Source organism: Carassius carassius, chromosome 31 (assembly GCF_963082965.1).
Source record: "Carassius carassius chromosome 31, fCarCar2.1, whole genome shotgun sequence".
Taxonomy (NCBI): domain Eukaryota; kingdom Metazoa; phylum Chordata; class Actinopteri; order Cypriniformes; family Cyprinidae; genus Carassius; species Carassius carassius.
The window spans coordinates 17926969-17947230 of NC_081785.1; positions in this window are offsets into that span (position 1 = coordinate 17926969).

The window sequence follows — 20262 nt, forward strand, 5'->3', positions numbered from 1 at the left end:
AACAAGAAGGAACTCAGCAGACAGGGGGTCCTCCGAACTCCAGCGACAACTGGAGTTCCGCAAGCAGTGCTGGCTGTCATCCCCTACTGACAAGAAGAGGGTCACCCTCCCTTACTCGTCCGAGGGTGAGTGGATCCTGCGGAACTATGCCCAACTATGGGAGAGTATCTCCCAGGAGGAGCCGCAGGTCTCCCCCTCGAGGTCCCCACCTTCGGCCAAGCTGCCAGTGATCCCAGAGGGTCGTCTCCTGGCCGTTGCAACACTGGGGGATCAGGCACATCCCTCCTCGAGTCCTGAGGCACCTCCCACGCCTGTTAATCTTCATGGTAAACGAGGGAGACGGACTTCGTGGGATTCTTCGTCGGAGTCATCCTCTGCTGAGTCAGCGCTGTCTGAGACTGCCCATCCAACGCAAGTCACAGATCCCGCTGAGCTTCTCCAACCGGTCACAAGTCCGGCTATGACTACCACACCGCGACCTAAGAGGAAGAGGAGGAGAAAGGGAGCCTCTCGCCCTTCATCTCTGCCGGTCCCAGAGCCCGCTACTGCAAGCCCTGTCCAAAGCGCTGTCCCAGAGCCCGCTACTGCAAGCGCTCTCCCAGGTGCTGTTCCAGAGCCCGCTACTGCAAGCGCTGTCCAAAGCGCTGTCCCAGAGCCCGCTACTGCAAGCGCTGTCCCAGGTGCTGTCCCAGAGCCCGCTGCCGTGAGCGCCGTACCCCAGTCGGCTGCCGTGAGCGCCGAACCCCAGTCAGCTGCCGTGAGCGCTGTTCCAGAGACTGCTACAGACAACGCTACTGACAACGCTGTTTCCAAGGCGGAGATGTGGAGCGTGGGTTCTGAGTCAGATTCTGTGAGCTCCATTCCTCTCTCTCCGCTCCTCGGCCGCCTGCTACACCCCCAGTCATGTGTCCTGTTGTGTCCCCTGCTGTTTCCCCGGTCGGGCTTCCTGTTTCTTCGCCCTCTGTACCCCTGTGCGTTTCCCCGGTCACCCCTGTCACCACATCACCCCAGACTGTTCCTCATGTGTCCCCATCGAAGTCTGCCCGGACCCCTCGCCATCAGCCATCGTCCTGTCCACCCAAGACCCCCAGTCCACCTGTTCACCCTGGACTGCCCCCTATGAACTTTGTTGTACCACCACCCCCCCTCCCGTGTTTGTTATTTTTGTTGTTTAATCCCAACCCTGTTTTCGTGTCTGCCTTTATTGCTATTTGTCATGTTTTGTTGGTTTGTGTCCTGGTCTCAGTCTGTCATGTCACGTGTTTGGTGTTCCCTTAGGGAGCGTCTGGGAGCCCCTCCTTAGGGGAGGGGTTCTGTCATGATTCTGCCTTGTCTCTGATTTTTCTCTAGTCTTGTGGCAGGATCATGACAGGCCCATGTTTTATGTGCAAGCACATGGCCATTTGTTTGGGCCATGTGCTTGCGTTGTCTCGTTCCCTTGCCCCGCCCCGCCTTGTTACCCTAGTTTTGTCTTCATTGATTTACCTGTTCCACCTGTTGTTCATTAGTAGCCTCCCTTTATAACCTCGTGTGTTTCTCTGTCCCTTTGTCGGTTCATTGTTTAAATATTGTCACGTTGTTTAAAGATTGTCTACTGTTGCTACCAGTTGTGATTTTGTCTTGTCAAAGTAATTGTTTGATCGTGTTTTAGTCATAGTCTAGTTAAGTGCAGTGTTAGTCTAGTTTTGTCTTCCTTCGTCTGTCTAGCCCTTGTTTTGCCCCCTCGTGGGTTTTGTTTTCCTGTTTTTTATATAATAATCTGTGTTGCTGTGACTACTGTCTGCATTTGAGTTCATCCCTCCACCACCCATCCTGACACCTTGTGTGAAGCTCACTTTGAAACCGTCGGTCTAAGATGGGGAACTGTAGCCAGAGACCAAAGCAGAAGATAAATGAACAGATATTGTATTGACACTGAAAAGGAGATAGATAATATGATCAATATCTATTTGATTTTTATCACAAAACTCTGTGGGGGAGGAAGACGATTGATCAAACGTGCCAGGGTACATCGGCATATCTAACAATATTAATTAAGAAAAACTACTTAGGTGACTGATTGCTAAATCAGTCAATATTGTTAAAATCAAAACCAACGATTTCTGCACTCAGATGTATAGCCTAACTCTTTCTCAGGATGGATTTACTGTAAGCCTTGTACTACAGTATTTGTCTTAATGTGCTAAGTGAGTCCTTAGGCACATATATAATAGACAAACATATTTGAGTATGAAAATTAAGTGATTCTAAATCGCACTTGAAAGCACAATTATAGTGCAAAGCCAAAGCATTTCACACCCAGTGTTGTTATTGATAACTAAAACGTTATTTTCGCTAATTGAAATAAAGCTGGAATAAAATAAAATATAAATATTAGATGAAAAATCTTAAAACATAAATTAGAAATTAAAAACATAAAAGAAATACATAAGTTGAAGTTGAAAATTTAATTACTAATACTAAAACTTAAAAATAAAATAGATTACAAAGAAAATAAATCAAAAAATGTGATAAATAAAACTAATAAAAATTACAATTTACTAAACAAAATGACTAAAACGTACATTTAAAATGAAAACTAAAAATATAAAAAAAATGCTAATTTAAAATATATTTATAAATTCCACAGTAGTATAATGCTAAAATAACTGTTCACATCCATAGAAAAGTACATATATAATTAGAATTATATAGTTAAAATAATTCACAATTTCATAAACAGGGACTGATTTTGTTTTCCTTTCTTTAACCAGTCACCAAACATACTTCAGCAGATTTATTTGTGATTCATCTGTGAGTCATTTGTACATAAATACCAATTCATTGCACATGCTTTGCTAAGAATTACTGTAAACAATCGTTATGACAGCTTAGCTTTTCTTTTATCTATGCGCTGGGGTTCATTGTGTGTTAATGCAAATCAAAAATGGCATCATTTCTGTTAAGGAAGCTATTCTGACTAAAACACTATCATATAATTGAATCTGTTCGTCAATAAAAAGCGCTACTCTAGTAGGCTAACAGTATCAGGCAATGTAATTCAAAGGTACGTCAACAATGAGGTAATATTTATTTTGAGGCATGACTCAAATATAGTGTATGAAATGTTTTAAGAAGCCTGCTTAAATGTCTTGCTTTTAAACATCAGAGGGTCTATGGATATGAGCACTTTCTCAGCAAATAAGCATTTTTACATTATGATTGCTTACTTACTTAGCTCAGGTTCTAGTGCAACAACATATTTATTATTCTTTGCTCTCATACGAAAACAATACGGCTGCAGTTGTAAAATATATCAACTCCTTGACGGCAGATTAAAACCGTCAGCTCAATATGAAATGCACAGCAGCTTCATAATACCTCATTATCACAAAATATCTACGCCATAATATACACATTACTGTCAGAAATAGATCTGTCCGAGGGTCATAATCAAGCGTTACGATGCCGGATAATAAACACGGCTGGACAGGGAAAGAACAGCGTGTCGCTGCTATGTGTGCAATGGAAATATAAGCCTTCAGCATGCTATTATTTATTGGACATTGTTGAGTGCTGGGAAACATGGTTAATGGTAAACATTACGCAATGCTTCTGAGCAAGTCCTGCAAGATAAGCACTTACAGTACATGTCTTTAGTGCCGACACTGTGAATGGTCATAAAAAGGACCCCTCATCTGCTCTTGTAAATCAAATCATGTTTTGAGTGGTGATGATGATTCTACCAATTAGTTGAGGCTGGACCGGTGAGAATTACTACTCACTATTACACAGGGTCCATTCCCGAGATCTATAGACACCCACGATTTGGCAATTTCCATACAGGACTAAATGTGATAAGAAATGAATTATACTATTGATGAGGTCCTTAACAAGGTATTAACCACGCTCCCCAGTCAATAATTATTCTGATAAGAATATCTTTATTATGAAAATGCCGACTACAGCAGAAAGTCACAGCACCAAAACAATACCCAGGGCTGTAATTGCCTTTGTCTGAAATTATAGTTTTCATTAAATGTAATGCTGCATGTTATTGATTGTTTAAATAAGATTTGATATCTTCCTGTTTCAAAGCATTGCAAAATTGCATGACATTGTAATATTCCAAAGCATAGTTGTGTCTGTTCATCAATGTTATGAGATTCACAATGTAACGAGTCATGGACTATTGGCCACAATAACTGCTGTATCTAAATGGACTAATTTTATGGGGTTAGATCAGGCAAAAAAATTATAATAATAATAGGAATTTGACAGGGAAATATGACAGACTTGTGCTGCATTCCTACTAAATATTCCTACTAAAGCCACAACCCAGCTAACAGGAAACATTCTCAGAACTTTGAACAAACATTCTTTGAGTAACATTAATAGAACATTAGTTCAAATTTATCTGCACTTTTAATTACATTCTCAAAATGGTAAAAACGTTATGCACAAAAACCTTATCGATGCACCTTTGATGAATACATCATTCTCTTTTTTTCTAAAATCGTATTGTTGGTTACTGTGGGTTAATTTTTTTTTTAAAACAGCTACTTACTACTTGATTAAATATGTTCAGAGAACATTCAAAAGTAACGCTCCCATAATGATTGCAAAATTATGAAATAGCACATTCTTTAATTGTTTTTTCTAACAACTGGCAAGAAAAATATTTAAAAAACTAAATGTTTTGAAGGTTAAGAGAACATTTACAAATAATCTTTTCGTAACTAACTATGGTAACATAAGCAAAACATAGCTGGGAAAGGCCTTTGTGTTTATGTTAGTTTTAAACGTGAGACTGAGACTGGACAGAGGTCAACAGACAAAAGTAAGAATGGGTTGAGTGAATATTCAGATTCTGTGGCGGGAAGGCATTATTAGGGTGTAAATTTACCTTACTGGTTCTAGAAGGGGGAAAAAGCTACATTTGGATGGTTTGTGAACTTTTTGGAAGGGCTATCACAACCTCTTTCTGGTCTGGGGTCTTTGTAAGAGTTTTGATCCTCTTCAACTTCTTTTACTTCCATCTGTGGGAAAAGAAAGCATTCAGCTTTTTATTGCTGCATCCTACTTTTGGTATTCAATAATCTTCATGACTGAAATGTGACATGTACGTATATTGCTTGTAGTTTTAACCTGTTCAATGGGAAGATCCACCTTCATATTTTGATCTTCCAGTTGGTGGCTCTGAAGACACACTTTTTTCTAAAGAGACCGATAAAATCTTAATTACATGCATCATATGTTGGATGCACCCATTAGTACACACAATTCTCTTCATTTACAAAAGCATCCAAAGTTCCTCTTCAGGGACTCGAGCTGCATTGAAAGCGCTTTGGGGAACGCGTCAAGCGTACGCGACTCTGAATATCGTGTGTAATCAGTCCAATGGAAGGGCGTGACGTCACCGACGGGGTGACGTAAGCGACCAGGAAGCTATAAAAGCACGTGCCACGCAGCTGGCGTCAGCTTCGCGTCTTTCAGCAAGCGCTCTGTTTGTGAATGTCATTTTGTCCGTCTTGTGAGTCTCGGCCCGCCTCTACATCCCCTCGTCTGATTACTATGGAAATGTAGTAGGGATGGGAGAGCATGGTTATAGAACGATGCCCCGGGTGGAACAGATGCTCGCGAACTATCTGTCCCCTGGCGCGGCATCGTCTCTAAAGGCCCCGGCATTGCCCTCAAAGCCACTGAGAACAACTTCGGCTTTGGTGGGCAAAGGGTATGCGGCTGCAGGTCAGGCTGGTGCGTGTCTGCACACCATGGCGGTGTTACAGGCGTACCAAGCCGACCTGCTTAAGGAGCTAGATGAGGGAGAGGAGATCAAGTCCCACGATATTTCTGAGTTAAGAAGGACCGCTGATCTCTCCTTCCGCGCCACCAAGGAGACCGCCCGAGCGATTGGGCGGGTCATGGCAGCTATGGTGGCCGCGGAGAGGCACTTATGGTTGACCCTGTCCGATATGAAAGAGCGGGACAGGGTCTGCCTCATGGACGCCCCGATCCAGCCGACTGGCCTGTTCGGCGACGCAGTCAATTCTGCCGTCGACAGGTTCCAGGAGGCCCGCAAACAGGCGGCGGCGTTCCATAAGTTCCTCCCTCGTTGCTCCCTCGGGGCATCTGGGAAGGAGATGCCCCAGCCGCACCCTAGCTCCTCACACCGCGAGGCCCAGAAGCAGAGCGTCCTCCGCGTCGGGAACGAGAGTCTCAGCGACGCTCTCGGCCGAGGTCTTCTAAGCCCAAGTTAGATCTAAGGGCAGTTATTGAAGCTAAGACGTCCTCGGCCAAGAAACCCTGACGCCAAAGGCCCGGGGTTTCAGAGGGCAGCCTCCGCTGGGGTAGAACGATACACACCGCAGTCCACGGTGCCCGTCCCGCCTCAGCGCCCTCTGGGGGTCGTTCTGCCAACGCTGCCAGTGCTCCAGGGCGCAGCGGCCCCGAGCGAGCATCGCTCTCAGTATCCTCCGCCCGTGCGCGTAGCGGGGCTGGGACGCTCGCCGCCCCTGCGGGGGTCTCTTACACCAGAGGTCAGTCTCGAGGGACTGATTCCCTTAGTAGATTATTTAGCAGCGTGGAAACTACTGCCAAATGTATCTCGTTGGGTCCTGCACATAGTAGAAAAAGGCTACCGCATTCAGTTCGGCTCCGTGCCGCCTATATTCAACGGGGTCGTTCACACGATAGTGGGCCCCAGGCAGGGTCTGGTTATGGAACAGGAAGTGAAAACCCTATTAGAGAAGGAGGCAATCGAGGTGGTCCCTCCTCAGGACAGGGAGTCCGGATTTTACAGCCGGTGTTTCATAGTTCCAAAGAAGGATGGGGGGCTGCATCCGATTATAGACTTGAGGGTCTTAAATCGTTCAGTTATGAGACTGAACTTCAGAATGCTTACAATCAAGCATGTTGTAGCTCAGATCAGGTCCGAGGACTGGTTTGTCACGATAGATCTCAAAGATGCATATTTTCATATCTCCATCCTTCCACAACACAGGAAGTTTCTGAGGTTGGCTTTCGGGGGCGAAGCCTACCAATATCGAGTACTTCCCTTTGGCCTCGCACTCTCACCCCGCACGTTCACAAAGTGTGTAGATGCGGATCTGGCCCCCCTGCGCATGCAGGGCCTCCGCATTCTCAATTATATCGACGATTGGTTGATCTTAGCTCAGTCACAGCAGATGGTGGTTCGCCATCGAGATGTCATTCTCGCACATATGGGGGAGCTGGGTTTGAGACTGAACGCCAAGAAGAGTGTACTTTCTCCGGTTCAGAGAACCACCTATCTAGGTGTAGTATGGGATTCGACCGCGATGCAGGCACGATTGTCCCCTGCTCGTATCGTCCCCTGCCTCCGTGCCTTAGACATGTGGAAGAAACCTTGGTTCTTGAATCAGGGCCCGGTGCTGGGAGCTCCTTGTCGCAGTGTGACACTAGCGACGGACACATCCCTCACCGGCTGGGGTGCAGTCATGAGTGGCCACCCTGCCCGTGGTCTGTGGAGCGACCGCCATCTAACATGGCATATCAATTGTCTAGAAATGCTAGCAGTTTATCGTGCACTGAAGCACTTCCTCCCAGACCTGAGAGGTCACCATGTGTTGGTGCGCACCGACAACACATAAGTGGTCTCTTACATCAACCACCAGGGAGGTCTGCGTTCGCGCCCTTTGTACAAGCTGGCGCACCAGATCCTGGTGTGGTCCCAGAGCAAACTCCTCTCATTAAGAGCAGTATATATTCCTGGGAAGTTAAATATGGGAGCAGAAATACTGTCGAGGCAGGGGCCGAGGCCCGGGGAATGGAGACTTCACCCACGGGTGGTAGATCAGATATGGAGAGTGTTTGGCAGGGCTCAAGTAGACCTTTTTGCGACTCAGGAGACATCACAATGTCCCCTCTGGTTCTCTCTAGTTCATCCAGCTCCTCTGGGACTGGACGCTATGGTACAGACTTGGCCGAGGCTTCATCTGTACGCCTTTCCCCCTATCGCTCTGCTCCCGGGAGTTCTGGCGAGAGTACGCCGGGACGGGGCCCGTCTGCTATTAGTAGCCCCGTTCTGGCCGGGCTGAGTATGGTTCTCAGATCTAGTCTCGCTCTTCGACGGCTCTCCGTGGGAGATACCGATCAGGACAGACTTACTCTCACAGGCGCAGGGCACGATAGTTCACCCTTGCCCGGAGTTGTGGAAGCTGTGGGTGTGGCCCCTGAGGGGGCACAACTGTTAGCAGCCGGTCTCTCAACTGAGATTGTTGAGACCCTTCTCCAAGCCAGAGCTCCCTCTACGAGGAAACTGTACGCCCTGAGGTGGAAACTCTTCACCTCATGGTGCAGAGACCGCCAGCTAGACCCAGCAAACTGCCCAGTTGGTACAGTTCTGGAGTTTCTACAGGCTAGGCTCTCTGCAGGGTTGACCCACTCTACTCTGAAGGTCTACGTGGCGGCCATTGCGGCCTACCATGCCCTTCTCGATGGTCAGTCTCTGGGAAGACACCCCCTAGTTACACGTTTCCTCCGTGGTGCACTGAGGCTGAGACCTCCAGTACGGTCCTGTATTCCCCCGTGGGACTTGGTTGTGGTGTTAGAGGCTATGTGCAAACCCCCGTTTGAACTTATTCAAGATATCTCAGACAGACATCTCACACTTAAAACGTCTTTTCTGTTGGCTATTACCTCTCTGCGGAGAGTAGGAGATCTTCAGGCCCTCTCTGTGGCCCCTTCTTATCTTGAGTTTGCACCAGGCATGACTAAAGCGTTCATATACCCTCGAGCGGGATATGTTCCTAAGGTTCCCTCTGTTACACCACGACCTGTAGTGCTGCAGGCCTTCTGTCCTCCTCCCTTTCGGGAGCCTGACCAGGCGAAGCTAAATTGTATGTGTCCAGTTCGAGTCGCCTCTCGTGCTCCTCCGCTTCGGGAACGAGAGTCTCAGCGACGCTCTCGGCCGAGGTCTTCTAAGCCCAAGTTAGATCTAAGGGCAGTTATTGAAGCTAAGAAGTCCTCGGCCAAGAAACCCTGACGCCAAAGGCCCAGGGTTTCAGAGGGCAGCCTCCGCTGGGGTAGAACGGTACACACCGCAGTCCACGGTGCCCGTCCCGCCTCAGTGCCCTCTGGGGGTCGTTCGGCCAACCCTGCCAGTGCTCCAGGGCGCAGCGGGCCTGAGCGAGCATCGCTCTCAGTATCCGTCGCCTGTGCGTGTAGCGGGGCTGGGACGCTCGCCGCCCCTGCGGGGGTCTCTTAAACCAGAGGTCAGTCTCGAGAGACTGATTCCCTTAGTAGATTATTTAGCAGCGTGGAATTACTGCCAAATGTATCTCGTTGGTTCCTGCACATAGTAGAAAAAGGCTACCGCATTCAGTTCGGCTCCGTGCCGCCTATATTCAACGGGGTCGTTCACATGATAGTGGGCCCCAGGCAGGGTCTGGTTATGGAACAGGAAGTGAAAACCCTATTAGAGAAGGAGGCCATCGAGGTGGTCCCTCCTCAGGACAGGGAGTCCGGATTTTACAGCCGGTGTTTCATAGTTCCAAAGAAGGATGGGGGGCTGCATCCGATTATAGACTTGAGGGTCTTAAATCGTTCAGTTATGAGACTGAGGTTCAGAATACTCACAATCAAGCATGTTGTAGCTCAGATCAGGTCTGAGAACTGGTTTGTCACGATAAATCTCAAAGACACATATTTTCATATCTCCATCCTTCCACAACACAGGAAGTTTCTGAGGTTGGCTTTCTGGGGCGAAGCCTACCAATATCGAGTACTTCCCTTTGGCCTCGCACTCTCACCCCGCACGTTCACAAAGTGTGTAGATGCGGCTCTGGCCCCCCTGCGCATGCAGGGCATCCGCATTCTCAATTATATCGACGATTGGTTGATCTTTGCTCAGTCAGAGCAGATGGCGGTTCGACATCGAGATGTCGTTTTCGCACATATGGGGGAGCTGGGTTTGAGACTGAACGCCAAGAAGAGTGTACTTTCTCCGGTTCAGAGAACCACCTATCTAGGCGTAGTATGGGATTCGACCGCGATGCAGGCATGATTGTCCCCTGCTCGTATCGTCCCCTGCCTCCGTGCCTTAGACATGTGGAAGAAACCTTGGTTCTTGAATCAGGGCCCGGTGCTGGGAGCTCCTTGTCGCCGTGTGACACTAGCGACGGACACGTCCCTCACCGGCTGGGGTGCAGTCATGAGTGGCTACCCTGCCCGTGGTCTGTGGAGCGACCGCCATCTAACATGGCATATCTATTGTCTAGAAATGCTAGCAGTTTATCGTGCACTGAAGCACTTCCTCCCAGACCTCTGAGGTTGTTGAGACCCTTCTCCAATCCAGAGCTCCCTCTACGAGGAAACTGTATGCCATGAGGTGGAAACTCTTCACCTCATGGTGCAGAGACCGCCAGCTAGACCCAGCAAACTGGCCAGTTGGTACAGTTCTGGAGTTTCTACAGGCTAGGCTCTCTGCAGGGTTGACCCACTCTACTCTGAAGGTCTACGTGGCGGCCATTGCGGCCTACCATGCCCTTCTCGATGGTCAGTCTCTGGGAAGACACCCCCTAGTTACACGTTTCCTCCGTGGTGCACTGAGGCTGAGACCTCCAGTACGGTCCTGTATTCCCCCGTGGGACTTGGTTGTGGTGTTAGAGGCTATGTGCAAACCCCCGTTTGAACCTATTCAAGATATCTCAGACAGACCTTCTGTCCTCCTCCCTTTCGGGAGCCTGACCAGGCGAAGCTAAATTGTATGTGTCCAGTTCGAGCGCTGGACGCATACGTCCACAGAGCTGCCCTGTGGAGAAAAACTGACCAATTGCTTGTGTGCTACGGTCCCCCCAAGAGGGGTTCTCCTGCTTCTAAGCAGACTATTAGTCGTTGGATAGTCGAGGCTATCAACGTTACCTACGAGTCCTCTGGTCATCCCCCGCTGTCGGGAGCCAAGGCTCACTCTACTCGGGGTATGGCGGCCTCTAAGGCCTTCCTAGCAGGTGTATCCATGCTGGACATCTGCAACGCTGCGGGGTGGTCCACGCCCTCTACATTCGTTAGGTTCTATGGCCTATATATGCCAGCCACTCCAGGCACTTCTGTCCTCCTGTCCTGAGCTGTGCTCTTCGGATACACACCAGGCAGGGGTTTGGTAGTCTGGCGGCGTTGGTACTCGTTCCCCAAAGCGCTTTCGACGCAGCTCGAGTTCCTGAAGAGGAACGTCTCTAGGTTACGTATGTAACCCTAGTTCCTCAAGGGAACGAGACGCTGCGTCTCGAAGCCATACCCCCGGCACCCCTGCCGGCGCTTGCTGGTAATCGAAGCAGACGCCAGCTGCGTGGCACGTGCTTTTATAGCTTCCTGGTCGCTTACGTCACCCCGTCGGTGACGTCACGCCCTTCCATTGGAACTGATTACACACGATATTCAGAGTCGCGTACGCTGGACGCGTTCCCCAAATCACTTTCGACGCAGCGTCTCGTTCCCTCGAGGAACTAGGGTTACATACGTAACCTAGAGACGTTTCATATTTAGAAAAGTTGAGGACTGCATCAACCATCATCCTAAATATTTAATCAAATGCAACCTTGGTGCATGTTTCATATGATAGAAAACATTTCAAATCAGCGCATTAAGGGACAGCATGAATCCATTAGTAAGAACCTTGAAACACTGTTTCCACAACTAAGCTTTATTATTCACTGTGAAATTACATTGTAAATAGACAGGCTCTGTTGTGAGTAACTAAAAAATCAATTAATGTTTGTTACAAAATGCTCAACATCTTTTCTCAAGACATAGGCTATTAACACAGACAAAGAAATAAAACTTAAAAAAACCTGTCTGGAGTCTGCAGATGAAACATCTTGTTACGGCAGACAAGACATGAGGGTTAAAGTGAAAAACACTCTTCAGCATTACCCAGAACACTTCATCTCACATCAAATCAAGTCCATCCGAGCTCAGCACTTCACAAAGCATTTAATGGGCTTTCTTGATCCTGAGATGCAAACTGCATTCACCAGTGCCTTTGACATTCAAAGGTAAGACAATCTTGGCTAATGATAGGCTGACAGCAGATGCACTCCTCCTCCAGTAGGTGATGGGAATGGCTCTCGCAGTCATAAAATGTTTGATTACGCCTCTGCAGTGATTGATGTAGTTAAAAGAATATCCTTGTTTTATTTATTTATTCAGTTTCTGCCATTAGGAATGGCATTATGTGGATCGTCTGCCCCATGGGACATGATCAAATGTCCAGAGTAGGTATGAGCCTTCATCGAGGAGCTTTTATAAGCATGGCTACAAACATCCGAGGCTAATGCGAGATCTGCATGAGTGAGGGAAACTGAACTCCATCACAAGGACTGCTGGCTCGGCTCTTATGAGCAAAGTGATGGCAGCTCCGGAGCGCCTGCAATTACTCACTGAATGACCTCATGGCATGTAAAAGACACAATGCACTTGGCTTGTTGAACAAAGTTTTGTTCGGTTAATCCAGTGCACAAAAAGTGTCAATCTTATTCATGTGTGCCACCTCAGATTTGTGAGCCAGACGGATTTTTAATATAACAAAATATATACATGTATAAACAGCAAATAAGAAAAAATAATTATAATTATAATACATAATAAAGCATCATACTAAATAAAAGTATTAATTTCTCTAAAAAAAAGAATTATAATATTATATTATATTATATTATCAGTCAGGATATGAACTTGCATGCCCTCTCAAAAACAGTGGTGCATAACAACCATGTATAACATGTTATGCAATAAAGTTAATGCAAACTGATAGTTATGATATGTCTCTATATTCAACAGAGTGAGAGAGACTTGGTGAATGAAAGTGAAAGAAAAGAAACCGATATATAGAGAACCAACAGAGAAAAATCAGAGAGAATGAGAGAGAGAGAGATTTCTCATGAATAACTTATGAACATTTTGATTACCTATCAGAAAAAAATGGAAACATTTTGATTTCCCTGGCATAGCTAACAAGGCACGTGCATACTTTTGAAACAAAATGGCCTGATTGAATTTATCTATGATTTAAAGCCTTCCGCAGCATTTGAATCCATGCTGAGCTTTCATATTCCTCTCACAGGACGCCATTCTATCCAAGAATGAGAGTGTATTTCTTTAATGTTGGTGGGCTTTATAGAACAGCCTGTCAATTCAAAGCAGTTTGTGGCACACATGCAAGAGAACAAGATCCCTCTTTTTTGCCATTCTCTCTCACTCCCTTAATCATAAATGCATCACAATTGCACAGCAGAGATGGTATAAAAGAAAGGTGAAGCACAAGAGAAGAGAAAATCAGACTTCTACAAAAACAACAGCTACAGTTCCTATCAGTAATTATGTAAAACATCTGTATCTGCCGAAGGAAGAGGCAGGAAACTGAGCTCTAGGGAGACAGAAGGAAAATCATATCACAACTTGCCACACTCACCCGACGTAGCAAAGAGATCTGGGATTTTCAAGCCCTGCCCAGGCTGTAAAAACAGAGCTGGTGCTGTCCACTCCTGGTTTTGCGAACTACAAGAGTAGAAAAAGCAGTCTTCAAATAAATACCATACATGACTTTATGCTTAAAGTGTGTCTACAATCCTTTGATAACAAGAAACAAGTGTGTTTCGACCACAGCTCATTCTTCCTCTTTTACTCTCTTTTTCACATTTTCCATTGACCTCAATTTTTCATGAGCAGATATGCTTTGTATCTCCCCGGCGACTGTCACGCTATTGAATTCATCTGGTTCCAATACATCCCATGCACAACCTATCAATCACCAGAGAGCACAGCAAACTAATAATTTATTGATGAAACGGGGCAGCCATGAATTTCTAACTACGATCGTCTGATTTATCAAGCCAGATCAAACAATGAGGATCCGAACAAGCTTTAAAAAAAAAAGAGACTTGAAGGGAATAACTTATTCTTCAGCAGCAGTTATTGATGATGAAAAAAGAAGACTAGGGCACTGGAGACACAGAGAGAAACAGAGCAGAGGGAAGAGTAGTTTAGAGGGATGCTTTGACAGCAGGATGCATGTCTGAATTAATACTCCCACAAAAGGTAATTTTCTTCCAGCAGTCAGTGCATACCAGATCTACCATTGGGAGCAAGGTGAGCCATTTCTGGCACAGTGAGGGAAAGAGAAGGCTTTAATACATTTTTCTTCAGCTCTTGCCACTGTTAGTTGGCTCCATAGAGAGGCAGCTTGGGTGTGCTTCACTGATCTCCGTCTTCCACTGGTACACACTTCGGGCAATGGTGTTTGCAAGCCCACTAACATGGGGCTTGGGGAATAGCTGAATATTTGTTCTACTCACTTGCTTTTTTAAAGCAAACTCTGCCTGGCATGCCTTTGAATTTGAACAGATGTTGCTGGCCATAGGAGAAATAAAACAACAGAACTGCCAAAAGTTCTGCTGGAATATTCACTTCAGTTAGTGCGAATTCATTCTGAATTCAAGTTCATAAATGACATTTTCAGAATGAACGTGCTGAATTCAGAATCTGAAAACTCTTTGAAAAAATGCTGGAAATTCATAAACTCAAGAGGTTGTTCATATATTACTAGATTAATGAGAGGAAGTGAGTTTTTGAATAGTTTAAGATCACTTTTAATTTAGTCCCAGCTTCAGACAGCCTCCCGGTGGACCACTCACAGTCCATTCACTGACCATTTGATTCATTCTGCACAAAACCTTTATTCAATATCACTAGTCCGCTGAGGTTCACAAGTCCGCCTGTAAACAAATGCACATCTAGAAGGTGCTTGGTTAATACAATCAGAAAGAACTAATCTACACCTATCAATATTCATGTTATCTAGGTATGTATTTCAGATTTAAAAAACATCCTTTAAGCGTATTAAAAATATAAAAATTCATGTGCAATTGAAAAATTGTATCCTTCACTCAAGTGAGGCTCAAGTGGTAGAGCATTGTGTTAGCAGTGCAAGGTTGTGGGTTAGATTCCCAATACAACATGCATCAAATTTAAATTTATATGACAGCAACGGCAAGAGAAATCAATGTGGAGAAAAATGAATAAAACTAACAGTCACTACAGTAATAGTTCTCTCCTCCACCATGTCTAAAGTTTATTGCCAGTCGAAATCGGAAACTCAGGCATCAAATACCCTATTTACATTTTTTGTATTAAGATGTGTTTTTATCAAGTCAATCACAAGTGGATGACGCAAAATACAAGCTTCTAAATACAGGGTCTAAAACGTTTTGAACTTGTCCAAAATTATATGAGCTTTCCAGATGTAAACACCACTGTAAATAAGAGGCCGTTCATGTCCAATGTTCTACTATTTCCAATAGCAGTAAAAGCTGCAGTGTGAACCAGACTTTATGTTGACAGTCAAATGTCTGGCTAAGTGAGACTAGTTCTCATTTTGATGAATCATTTTAGGACAACACATATGACAATACTGGTGTAAGGACCTAAAACATTTAGCATGTGAGATATACAAAGCAATGTGTCTCAGTTGACCACTTCTGATGGGATCAGCTGATACAGGTCTTAATATCGGATCTACACAAGGCCTAAGAACAGGTTGTGGTGTCCTTTACGCTAACTCAAGCATGCAAGAACAGCGAAAGCAGGGGGATGGTAGCTTCAGTCTAGAGCGATGTGATAATGACTCTGAAGCCAGGCGTGGAAGACCCCCCGCTGTATTAGTGAACCACTCCCTCTGCCCACACAGGACAGCCCTGACAGAGAGCAGCTGGATGGTGAACCCCTAGAGACACCAATGCTTCTCCAAAACAGGAAGGCACCCTGGAGATGGCAGCAGCTCTGACATGAGCAAGTAACTGGAGATACGAGGGGACAGTTTCACCCTACAGTGTGACAGAGAGGATCTGAACAGCTTTACTGCCTCTGCATGTCAAAGTCATGGATGTGTGGCCTCTAGTACAAAGGGTTGTGATCATCTCTGTCGCTGCTGCACTTTTCCCGCCGTGTCAACTTTGCTGACACCTTGCACAACATCTGTTAGGCCAGTAGGAGAATAAACACCAAAAGCTGTGCTACTGCTTTCATCTGCCGGTAAAGTGCCAGCTCTGTCACATGAAGAAAAAAAAAGGCCTGTGCAAAAAAAGATTTTTAATAATACACAGGCCCCTCCATGACGTTTGCATGTCAATAACGTATAGGTTTAAGTATACTGTATTGATTTCTAGGGGAAGATGAGAAAGATTCTTCTGTAATTCAATATCATTATCAAAATGTTTACATTGGAATGACATCATTGGATAATGTAAGCAGCAGGCCAGAGAAAAGAAAGGTGTTTTGGTGGAGGAGGTTGTTGGAGGCCATGGCTGAGTCTTTGTCTCCCTCATGTGGTAAATACAAGATCTGAAGGTATAGTGCTATGAAGGGAAATATGCTTCAGATTGAAAACATCCACATCCACTTTCTTGCAGAGTTTAGCTCTAACCCTAATCAAACACATCTGCGCATGCTAATCAATGTCTTCAGGATTATTAGAAAATCACAGGTAGGTGAGTTTGATCAGAGTTGGAGCTGATCTCTGCAGCACATTGGCCCTCCAGGACAAGATTTGAGGAACCCTGATGTAGAACATGCTATGCAATTACGTAAAAAAAATTTTTTTACAAGGACCTTTTTATGTTTTAAATTACTTTTGAGTACAAATTATTACAATTAAGTAAATATTAATATTTAATATAATTATTATATATTGAATTATATGCACTACCGTTCAAAGGTTTGGGTATACAATTTTAAATTAAGATTTTGAAAGAAGATTTTGAAAGAAGTGTCCTATGTTCACCAAGGCTGGATTTATTTGATTGATTTTTTTCGTGTCAAGATCCTTCAAATATCATTCAGATAAGCTGATTTAGTGCGCAAGTAACGTTTTTGTCTTTTTCAAAATTGAAAATTAAATACAATTAAAATTAAATTAAATACAAAAAATTAAATACAATTTTTTTTTCTTCAAAATGTAATGATTGAGTGGAATGTTTAAAAGAAAAACATTTATTTGAAAAATAAATCTGGTTTTTAACAACGTAAAAGTGTTTTGCATCTTAATCAGTTTAATGCATTCTTCCTGAATAAAAATATACATTTAAAAACTTTAGAAAAATTGCGTATTTAATTAATATATATATATATATATATATATATATATATATATATATATATATATATATATATATATATATATACATATATACATATAATATTATTATTATTTTATTTTTTTATTATTATTATTATTTTTAATTGTTCATTGTCCTTTAAAAAAACCATGTATAAAGAAGAAGTTCAAATGCATAATATCAGCATAATGCTCAGTGGTAGAGCATTACGTTTGCAGAGCAAAAGGACTTGGGTTCAACTCCCAGGGAACACACATACTGTTAAAAAAAAGGAAAAAAAATAGAAAATGCATAACCTGAATGCACTGTAAGTTGCTTTGGATAAATGTAAATGTAAAACATATAAACAAGCCTTTATATCTAACCCCAACTCTAAATGTGTTTAAGATTGCAAGAAACAAATTTAATAAAATGCATCAAAACATTTGTCTTTTAGTGTACAGTATATAGTGAAGCACCAAATTACTATTACAGATTCTTTGCAGGGAAAACAAATATGTGGTTGTTTAAAAATCTCTGTTCTCCTCTCAGCAAAAAACATATTCGAGGTTTACAGTACGTGTATGTAAACAGATTATGGAACTGCACCTTGGAATTTAATGACACTTTGATGAGACTTTGATTGCTATTTCATCTTCTTTGTTTAAAGATTACTGGCCACTTTCTGCAAATGACTTCCTCCACTCGATGAAGCTGATGAAGCACGATAAATAGTTAAAAAACAACACACATGGAGCAACCATGAGAGCTTTCCCTTCCCTAACATCGACAGACAAATGGTTTGCCGTCATTTATTTATTTATTTTCTTATTTTTCTTATTATTGTCTCAAACTTTACTTTGGAGAGCTTCGAGTCCCAGTCCACTAAGTGTGTATTTTTTTTTCTCCATCACTTATTTGCCAGGTCTAGCTCTTATTGTAGTCTTGACCATCCCTAAGCATCAAGTGAACACGCGCACTATCACCAAACAATTTATCCTCATTCTGTGGGTACAGGGGAGGGTTTCAGTGCCTTCCCCCGGTGAGGGAGTTCAGCTCTCACTTGATCAAGTAACACAAACTCTGAGCGTTGGGACAGTTTGAAAAAGGAGAGGTGAGAACAACTCAATACCTCCTCCAGACAGTGATTGATGAGGGGACTGTACCCACTCCCAACCCGCACTGCCACATATCAGCCTGACTGGAGACATTCAGATCCTGTGATTGTAACATTTTTCTCAACTATCTGATCTTCAACACTAATGAACAGTAGCCAATTTATATCTGGCCCAAATTGAAATTTTCATGCTAACTGATTTCAGTCTGAGGCGAAAGGGATGGCTGCTGATCAAGATCAGTGTCTTGTAAACGAGTTCAGGACATTAACTCTGTTCTGTGTTTAATCTCCATATTACCATTCAAGAACAGAACACATAAGACTAATATGGCAATCCACACTCCCAAAACAAACTCATTTGCTTGTGTTCATGCCTGAAAAAGCTAAATCAATGCCAGCATTTTCATGACATCTATAATATGAATATTTTATCATATTTTATAAATCATTTCATTATCCTTATATAGTTATATATAGTTTTGTCTTGTTTATCTTTTTTAGTACTGGAAGGATGCCATTGTTGATCCTTAAAAAATAAAAATAAAATTGAAAAATAAGAAGAGATAATTTAACCAAAATAAATCAATAAATTTTTTGCTATCATTCTTCCATTAAAAACAATAATATATTTTGAAACCAAACATGACAGTTCTGGCATTTTTTATTAATTCTGTAACTCAACTGTAAGTAATGCTTTTTTAATGTTAATTCAATTTGCCATTTATAGGTTTATTAATTTTACTTTATTATTTATTCATTTAGAAAGAAGTAAATCCTTTCATTCAGCAAAAATGACAGTAAAGATATAAAGATGCACAGTATGGCACAAAAGTTTTCTATTTCAAATAAATGTTGCTCTTTTGAACTTTCTATATGTTAAAGTATCCTGCAAATGTATTACACAGTTTTCAACTACAGTATTTTTAAATAATAATAAATGTTTCTTGAGCACTGAATCAACATATTGAAGGATCATGTGACAGTGAAGCCTGGAGTAATAGCTGCTCAAAATTTAGATTTGCCATCACAGGAATAAATAACTCAATAACTCAATAACTCAAAATATATCTAAATAGAAAAAAAAAAAAAAAAAAAAAGTATTTAAATTTGTAATAATAGTTCACAATATTACAGTTTCTACCGTATTTTTGACTTCAGTCAAAAACATTAAAACTTTTGAGCAGTAGTGAAATTTGTTCAAATTTCTGTATACATGAATAGAATCAATCAAATCACTTCAGACATAGACTATTTCTATAGTGCCTTTCTGTCCTTTACCTAATGTACCACATTAAAGAATGGCAAACGGTATATAATAGCCAATTTTACCATAAGAAAGTTTAACAAAAAGGCATTATATATCTGTTAATTACTGTCATTTCAATTAACGTGTCTTATAATCTTTCTTACACAATGGTGATGTTAGTCCTTGTCTTGGAGCCAGATGAGATGGCAAAGACCGGAATCTCTCTTTACCTACAGCAACATGATAGTGGTTGTTCTGTAGCTCATACGATCCACGTACAGGCCTCCCATTCAGCATGCACATCTGAAAAGAGTGAGATCTCTCAACATTTTCTTATATTTTACACGTGTACTGTATGCATTCATGGATGCAGCTCCTATCCTTGCACAGCTCCAGAGTGAACTCTCTCGGTCACCATGGCCAACACATTTTCCCAGCTAGAAAGCGTGTGTTTTGGAATCGGCACCTATGCTGGAGGAACCAAGATATCTCCATTGGTAAAAACACTACAAGATATAATCAAATTTGGCACTTAAAACCTAAAAATTCACATATTTGCAAATATGTTTTGTTATCAAAAGAACAACACTAGGAAATCAGATGCCATTGGAAATAATGAAATAAAGCAAAGAACATCGGTTTGATTTTTTACCATTAGACAGCCTTAAAAAAATTTGCCACTTTGCCATAGCCTGAGGCTTTGCCATTGAAGACTTCCAATAGGGACACATTCAAAACAGGCCTCACTTGATGATACTTGACTCATTACTGATTCTCTTCCATCGAGCTGGGAC